A 7,087-nucleotide genomic window follows, 5' to 3' on the forward strand; every position below is an offset into this window, starting at 1 on the left:
CAACAACGGTTGAAAACCGCCCAAAGTCAACAAAAGAGCTACGCTGACATTAAAAGAAAAGATATAGAATTTGAAATTGGAGAGATGATCATGCTTAAGGTTGCACCTTGGAAAGGCGTTGTTCGATTTGGTAAACGAGGGAAATTAAATCCAAGGTATATAGGACCATTCAAGATTATTGATTGTGTTGGACCAGTAGCTTACCGACTTGAATTACCACAACAACTAGCAGCTGTACATAACACTTTCCACATCTCAAATTTGAAGAAATGTTTTGCTAAAGAAGATCTCACTATTCCGTTAGATGAAATCCAAATCAACGAAAAACTTCAATTCGTCGAAGAACCCGTCGAAATAATGGATCGTGAGGTTAAAAGACTTAAGCAAAACAAGATATCAATTGTTAAAGTTCGATGGAATGCTTGTAGAGGACCTGAGTTCACCTGGGAATGAGAAGATCAGATGAAGAAGAAATACCCGCACTTATTTCCAGAAGATACGTCAACACCTCCAACTGCTTAAAATTTCTGGACGAAATTTATTTAACGGGTAGGTACTGTAGTGACCCGAACTTTTCCATGTTTATATATATTAAATGAAATTGTTATTTACATGATTAAGAAATCAAACTTGTTAAGGCTTGATTAATTTAAATATGTTTCATATAGACAATTGACCACCCAAGTTGACCGGTGATTCACGAACGTTAAAACTTGTAAAAACTATATGATGACATATATATGATTATATATATAGTTAACATGATATTATGATAAGTAAGTATCTCATTAGGTATTTTAACAATGAGTTATATACATAAAATTGAGTTTATTGAATTAAGAAACTCGAAACGATATATATAACGATTATCGTTATAACAACGTCTTACTAAATACATATGAATCATATTAAGATATTGATAAACTATGTTTAATCATGATAAATGATAAGTAAACATGTCATTAAGTGTATTAACAATGAACTACATATGTAAAAACAAGACTACTAACTTAATGATTTCGAAACGAGACATATATGTAACGATTATCCTTGTAACAACATTTAACTGTATATATATCATACTAAGATATATTAATATATCATAATATCATGATAATGTAATAATTTAAAATCTTTTTAGATATAATAAACAATGGGTTAACAACATTTAACAAGATCGTTAACCTAAAGGTTTCAAAACAACATTTACATGTAACGACTAACGATGACTTAACGACTCAGTTAAAATGTATATACATGTAGTGTTTTAATATGTATTCATACACTTTTGAAAGACTTCAAGACACTTATAAAAATACTTCTACTTAACAAAAATGCTTACAATTACATCCTCGTTCAGTTTCATCAACAATTCTACTCGTATGCACCCGTATTCGTACTCGTACAATACATAGCTTTTAGATGTATGTACTATTGGTATATACACTCCAATGATCAGCTCTTAGCAGCCCATGTGAGTCACCTAACACATGTGGGAACCATCATTTGGCAACTAGCATGAAATATCTCATAAAATTACAAAAATATGAGTAATCATTCATGACTTATTTACATGAAAACAAAATTACATATCCTTTATATCTAATCCATACACCAACGACCAAAAACACCTACAAACACTTTCATTCTTCAATTTCTTCATCAAATTGATGTCTCTCAAGTTCTATCTTCAAGTTCTAAGTGTTCTTCATAAATTCTATAAGTTCTAGTTTCATAAAATCAAGAATACTTCCAAGTTTGCTAGCTTACTTCCAATCTTGTAAAGTGATCATCCAACCTAAAAAAATCTTTCTTATTTACATTAAGATATCTTTCTAATACAAGGCAATACTCATATTCATACTTTGATTCAATTTCTATAACTATAACAATCTTATTTCGAGTGGAAATCTTACTTGAACTTGTTTTCGTGTCATGATTCTGCTTCAAGAACTTTCAAGCCATCCAAGGATCCTTTGAAGCTAGATCTATTTTTCTCATTTCTAGTAGGTTTATCCACAAAACTTGAGGTAGTAATGATGTTCATAACATTATTCAATTCATATATATAAAACTACCTTATTCGAAGGTTTAAACTTGAAATCACTAGAACATAGTTTAGTTAATTCTAAACTTGTTCGCAAACAAAACTTAATCCTTATAACATGACTTTTAAAATCAACTAGACACATGTTATATATCTATATGATAGGCTAACTTAATGATTTAAAACCTGAAAACACAAAAAACACCGTAAAACTGGATATACGCCGTCGTAGTAACACCGCGGGCTGTTTTGGGTTAGTTAATTAAAAACTATGATAAACTTTTATTTAAAAGTTTTACTTCTGGGAAAATGATTTTTCTTATGAACATGAAACTATATCCAAAAATCATGATTAAACTCAAAGTGGAAGTATGTTTTCCAAAATGGTCATCTAGACGTCGTTCTTTCGACTGAAATGACTACCTTTACAAAAATGACTTGTAACCTGTATTTATAACTATAAACTTATACTTTTTATGTATAGATTCATAAACCTAAGTTCAATATGAAACCATAACAATTGGATTCACTCAAAACGGATTTAAAACGAAGAAGTTATGGGTAAAACAAGATTGGATATTTTTACTTGTTGTAGCTACGTGAAAATTGGTAACAAATCTATATTAATCATATTCTAGCTAACTTATATTGTATAATACATATATTCTAATATATTATGTAATCTTGGGATACCATAGACACGTATGCAAATGTTTTGACATATCATATCGACCTATCTATATATGTTATTTGGAACAACCATAGACACTCTATATGCAGTAATGTTGGAGTTAGCTATACAGGGTTGAGGTTGATTCCAAAAATATATATACTTTGAGTTGTGATCTATCATGAGACGTGTATACACTGGGTCATGGATTGGGTCAAGATAATATATATCAATTTATTTATGTACATCTAACTATGGACAACTAGTTGTAGGTTACTAACGAGGACAGCTGACTTAATAAACTTAAAACATTAAAACGTATTAGAAATATTGTAAATATATTTTAAACATACTTTGATATATATGTACATATTTGTTATAGGTTCGTGAATTGACCAGTGGCCAACTCTTACTTCCCGACAAAGTAAAAATCTGTGAAAGTGAGTTATAGTCCCACTTTTAAAATCTAATATTTCGGGGATGAGAATACATGCAGCTTTATAAATGTTTTACAAAATAGACACAAGTACATGAAACTAATTTCTATGGTTGAACGATTGAAGCCGAATATGCCCCTTTTACTTGGTAACCTAAGAATTAGTAAACCAGTCTACTAATTGACGCGAATCCTAAAGATAGATCTATTGGGCCCAACAAATCCCATCCGTTGTAGTGGATGCTTTAGTACTTCGAGTTTTTATATCATGTCCGATGGATGTCTCGGAATGATGGGGATATTCTTATATGCATCTTGTTAATGTCGGTTACCAGGTGTTCACCGTATGAATGATTTTTATCTCTATGTATGGGATGTATTGAAATATGAAATCTTGTGGTCTATTATTATGATTTGATAATATATAGGTTAAACCTATAACTCACCAACATTTTTGTTGACGTTTTAAGCATGTTTATTCTCAGGTGATTATTAAGAGCTTCCGCTGTTGCATACTAAAATAAGGACAAGATTTGGAGTCCATGCTTGTATGATATTATGTAAAACTGCATTCAAGAAACTTATTTTTGATGTAATATATTTATATTGTAAACCATTATGTAATGGTCGTGTGTAAACGGTATATTTTAGATTATCATTATTTGATAATCTACGTAATGATTTTTAAACCTTTATCGATAAAATAAAGGTTATGGTTGTTTTAAAAATGAATGCAGTCTTTGAAAAACGTCTCATATAGAGGTTAAAACCTCGCGACGAAATCAATTAATATGGAACGTTTATAATCAATATGAACGGGACATTTCAGTGTCTGCATGTCAAAAGTTTTGCTTATCATTTAGTGTCGAAAATTATTTGCTTATCATCCTTAAAGTCTAGACACGTCTTACTACCTCTATTGCATAGACAGTGTATAGATAAATTCATATATTAGCGTATATGTTATTGTTACCTTTGTCTGACAGCTTCCGTGGATTCTTTCGTAACTTATGGGATTTTAGTATTATATATGCATATGTTAATTATGTATTGCAGGGTACTAATCTACATCCTATAATCTATTTCTTATCGAAAATTCTTCATCTGATCGTACGAGATGAATCCCTCAACCTGTTCGAGTCCTCAGATTCCGATAGCTATTCCGATAGTTATTCCGACAGCTATTCTGACATGGATGTTCACCTAAGCTCCGGAAATAGCGTCACCGGAATGAATCAACCAATCAGCCATCATCAATTCTAGATGAATTGGGGCTGAGTTCATAGTCGACTCAATCAATGGAGACGAGAAGAAGGCGACACTTTCCACCAACCAAATTTCCCTCTTGACGAAGAACCTGAAGCACTTACCGGCGAACCTACTCGTAATACCATTTTTTCTCTCATTTCCAGAGTACCTCGTCTTGATTATATACTATCTCGAATTCTAGATCTTATTCATCCGCTCGTTCCGACCGATAATCAACCTGGAATAATAGAAGAAGTTAACGAACTTCGCGCTCGAGTAATCAATTTGGAGAATATGTTGCAAAATTTACCAGCTTCAGCAACATCACCGACACCAACAGTACCATCAGTAACAGCACCTGTACCATCAACAATCCATGCCTCAACATCTCATTCTGTACCTCCAGCATAATCATCGTACTACATGACATCCTACATCGATTATCTTCATTCTACGTATCGTTATACCCCATTTATCTTCGTTCGTCATGACGATTATGTAATCTCTAATGTTTTGAGATTATGTATTCTAGTGCTAACCGAAAATCAAATGAGCTTAATATCATATTAACTCATTAAATCCATGATTATATCTGAAGAAAATATATATGTATATATGTTTTCATAAAGATGGTAATTAAAAATTCTTTCGTACAAACTGTTAATGGTAAAAATATTTTAACGGGTAGGTAATACCCGAGGAATATTTAGATTTCACCATCATAAGTACACTGTACATTCTTCGAAGCTGATTCAACAGTCATTTACTATTTTTCTTACATCTACAGATATACGAATCCGTTCACCATAAAATAACCATTTTCATTCAATTTCATATTTGGATTTTGACCTATCAGAATCCAACAAGTGGCAAAATGAAGAAAACATTGGACAAAAATAAAATTTGCTAGAAACAAACAAATCAACTATGAGAAATTTTTTTAAGAATCCGCGCTAACTGTTCCTAGCTAACTGATCCTAGCTAACTGATTACATTTTATTTATCGCAATTTATATTCTCACAATTTTATTTATCATCATTTAAATTCTGTTATTTATTTTACGCACTTTAAATATCAGGACACGTATACAAGATTTTGACATATCATATCGAAGCATCTATATATATTATTTGGAATAACCATAGACACTCTATATGCAGTAATGATCGAGTTAGCTATACATGGTTGAGGTTGATTCTACAATAATATATATACTTTGAGTTGTGATCGAGTCTGAGACATGTACACGGGTCACGATATATTTTAATTAATTCGAATATTATATATTAAACTATATATGAATTATTGGACTGTTACTGTGGACTATCGACTGTGGACTAATAACATTGGACAATTAAAATGAATTAAAATATTGATTATAACATATGAAACTAAACATTTCTTCAAGTTTACCACTTGATTTCATCTTAAAACTCATTTGTATCTTGACAATTCTAATCTGTGTTCAAATCTTTCGTGATTCTTGAAAACACCTCAATCGAGAGGATGAACCAACCGCACTTCATCTACGGAAGAAAAGATTGATGCATATAGTTATTCACTTGAAAAAAAACTCTCAGAACCTGCGTAAACGTTAAACACGTATTTGTGCTAATTCCTTTAGCGTTACTATTACCGAAAATAACTTTGCAATCTCTTTCCAAAATTAGCCAAATTTGTCACAGCTCCAGCAAGTCAACTTTGACTTTTCGTTCGAAACAACCTTATTATAACCTTGATATATATGCGTGCTCTTTTATTGTTATCAGAGAACCGTTTACATCCCACCATATTACCAGCAGCAGCAACCTCGTTGCTCTTTGGTCTAAATCTCTCCGACAAATCACTATATTTATTTATTAAAGTCTTATCATGAACTCATCGGCATCTTGTAACGATAATTACTATACCAAATACCGGGAGGCATCAATCGATAATCTCAAATTTCTCAACGATTCTATGACAACAATTATATATATATATATATATATATATATATATATATATATATATATATATATATATATATATATATATATATATATATATAACTTCTATCTCCTGGATTTACAAACTTCAATTCTGAATTTCTGAAAAGCGCTTTAGCCTATGAATCAGTTTTCTGAGTTTTGAAAAAGCTGATGAAGCAGTAAAAACTGGAGACTGCCTTAACAGTCAAAAGTTTGATAATAACGAATTGAGTAAACCATGAAGGAGACTCTGAACAAATCACACGGACTAAACTTGTACATAAAGAATCCTGATGGTTCTGTTTCTAATGAAATCTTTAGCGAATACCTTACTCCTTAACCGCTCTAAATCATCGTGAATGAATTTCTTCATCACAATTTGATTATGAAATTCTAAGATATCATCGTATCTTTCTTTATTAATATCCTCAATATTTCAGAAGATATCTTCATAAATATTCTTGTCCGATATTAATTATCTCTCCGCTCTATCTGTGTTATATCATAAAAGATAACTGTTTTAGTTTCTAAAATCTGAAAAATTCGAATTTAAATTATGAATATTTTTGAAGTAGTGTTGAGGACTGATGCATGAGTTAGTATAATATAATGACACTTGATCAATGTGATTATATTACAGTAAGTTATGCTGAGTTTCTAATGAAACATGACGATTCACAGACTATAACGTCATCATGTGCCATGTTACACGACT

Source organism: Rutidosis leptorrhynchoides, chromosome 3 (genome assembly GCF_046630445.1).
Source record: "Rutidosis leptorrhynchoides isolate AG116_Rl617_1_P2 chromosome 3, CSIRO_AGI_Rlap_v1, whole genome shotgun sequence".
NCBI classification, from domain to species: domain Eukaryota; kingdom Viridiplantae; phylum Streptophyta; class Magnoliopsida; order Asterales; family Asteraceae; genus Rutidosis; species Rutidosis leptorrhynchoides.